Below are 3,051 nucleotides of genomic sequence, written 5' to 3' on the forward strand. Positions count from 1 at the left end.
AATGACATTGTGGATCGGGTTGCACGCCGCAACAGTAATGATATATATTGGGATCGGGTTGCGCGCCTCAACAATTGCCGATTCAAGTGTGTTTATTTAGGATATTTGTTTCGTTGTTAGCTGTAGATTCTCTTGGCTGCTTCTATCTTTATATTGAGATTTCCGTTGTAACTGTTGTCTCCCCACCGCATGTTTCCCCCTTCCTTTAATGACTGTTTACTTCCTGTATTTCTTTCTACGGCATGTATATATTTGAATTGCACAGGTTTACGTGGTAGTCTGGTCTAGCCTCGTCACTACTTCGCCGGGGTTAGGCTAGACACTTGCCAGCACATGGGGTCGGTTGTGCTGATGCTACACTCTGTGCTATTTGCACAAGTCCAGGTTTCGAGCAGCAGCAGCACCACTAGCATGGGAGCAGGCTTTCAGTCCATCGAGACACCGAGGTAGCCTTGCAGGCGTCCGCAGGCCCGGCGTCTCCTCTATCCTTACATTAGACTGTCATCTCATTGTATTCGAGATAAACAGATTTATGTTTCTTTCAGACTTTGTATTTAGTACTTCTTAGATGTTCGTGAGTATGTGACTCCAGTTCTTGGGTAGAGATACATGTTGGGATTCCGTGTTTTATTCAGCTATCTAAATTTGAGACTTCCGCTTATGAATTTAATTTTGTTGCTTTTATTCTAATGCTATTATTTATAAAAAGGAACATGTGTTTAAATGAAAGGTAATTAAGTTTGGCTTGCCTAGCTCCTATTAGTAGGCACCATCACGACCCCCGAGGGTGGGAAATCCGGGTCGTGACAGTGCCTACACATGCATTTAATCCTTCCATAATATTCAAGACTTCCTCGATTCGATACTTTATAGATAAACCCCTTCTCAATTCATTACCGCATCACTTAATACCACTAGTTAGTCATCTCATCTAGTGGCTTATTTTCTTCTAGTTATCTATCTCTTTAGGATATACTTTCTTATTTCATCATCTAGCTCATGTAATACCTAACACCTGACCACTTATTTGATCAATTGGCTCACTCATCCTGGGCCCTCTTGGTTCTTATTGTATCCGAATTTTACGGCACCTCAAAACTACTAATCTTATGTCTAAACATCATAAACCATCCAATTTATTGCATTAGGTTGCACACTTCACATGCAAATCACCTTGATACTATTTCTTGTAATGTTCTATTCTATTTTGAGTCATATTTAGCTGAACATGAGAACGTGAGGCTCTTCGAGAAACTCATATGCCAACTCTCAAAATCTACTCTGTATTGGTACAACTATATGTGTGCACCATAGAAAAATAAATTTTTTTATGTAATCTTTCCTTTTTGATACCATACATTTATGAAATTTCTTGGGGTATCTTGAAATTAAACTTCTAGCGCGAAGGCTAACATTTTCTGATATCTTTCCCCTTAGGGCTTGACTTTTCTGAATCTTTCTGTGATACTATGGCACCTTAGCCAGGTTGAACATCTATCTTATTAAAATATATAAATATCGTATATTCTCATTATGTATATGCCTGCATGCTATAAATTCTGGGCTTAGCTCGTTGACATGCGATTATTCTCAAGCTCAACCTTAAGTCATATTAAGCACCACCGACGATGATCAAAACATTATATAGTTCAGATTCAAGTCATCTCATAACATATCTCTGAATATTTCCTAACTATGCTAGCGTCAAAATGTATCGGTATCACTTTAAGAACTCTAGGTCCTTAAGCCAACACATCGCTCATGTATCTTAATGGAAGTATATTCTTCACTTTATCCATTCTTTGTAGCATTCATTCTCTCCTTAATGCAAGGTTAACTTTCTGAGTTTTGTGATTTTTCTTTTCCCTAAAGAGAATGCCCTATAGTGTATATTTACCTCCCTTCTATCTCCTCTTGTTCTTTGTTACTCATGAACATGCATCATATTTTTAAAGAGCTTGGTGTTGTCGTTCTACCGTGGGTCGCCTCATGGTGGTAATTTATCTTAACTTTGAAATCCTGAGGTCGTCTCTTTGTACTTCTTAAACTGTAGTATACCACGAATGTACTTCAAAAGATCTATTCATTGTGTTGCTATAGGTCATAATACATACAATAAACTACCAATTTCTTCTCATCGTCTTCATCATTTAGAGAACATTCTTTGATAGGAGCCACAAAGTACTCGCTGCAACTGCCATAATTTATACTCTGACCCCTGTACATAACTTATTAGCCTCATTGTTTTGAATAAAAATTTGATCTCAACTTAGGGATGCAAATCCTGATATGTCTTTCTTCTGCCTAATCTCTTCACATTAACAGTGGCCTATACCATGATTGGCCTTCTTAGTATCTAAATTAAATCTGAGCATAACGTAGAAATATATTCTTTTATTATGTTACTACTAACCTTACTAGCACCAACTCCTTGTGAGTTCCATGACAACTCTGACCTTATTGGAGATATCATCAACTCATCTTTTTAGTACAAAATCTTTAATACATTTATGATAGTTCTGATTTATTACAGCCCTGAATCAAATCATCTCGGTCTTACCTCATTCTCCTTTTTGGGATACATTTTTCTTGGACAGTTCCAGGCTTAGCCTTCATTCTCCCTTAAAGGCAGTTAGCACAATAAACCACCTCACTTGTAGACGGTTATGTCTTGATAGCTTTTCTTCGTAAAATCTCTAGTCGAATCGGTATGTCAATCATTCTATTTATCGATAGAAATAGGAGTCTGATTCACACTTAAAGCTTTAACGCATGATCTAGAGTAAGGAAAAATAGGAAACTTTACTTAAATGTCTATAGTCTCTTATTTATAGAAGTGGGGTCCTCGTGACGATAAACGAGACTCTACTGACAAGGTTTCATAGACCCCCAGGACTCTTTGAACCTGCTGCTCTGATACCAAGCTTTTCACGACCCGATTTCTAACCAAGTCCAAACCAGCACTCGGTGCCTTAACTTGACCGAGCGAACCATCTTGGATTTTCTATTCAGTTATATTCTTGTTATGCAATGCATCTCAACACAATTTGA

Source organism: Nicotiana attenuata, unplaced genomic scaffold, assembly GCF_001879085.1.
Source record: "Nicotiana attenuata strain UT unplaced genomic scaffold, NIATTr2, whole genome shotgun sequence".
Classification (NCBI taxonomy): domain Eukaryota; kingdom Viridiplantae; phylum Streptophyta; class Magnoliopsida; order Solanales; family Solanaceae; genus Nicotiana; species Nicotiana attenuata.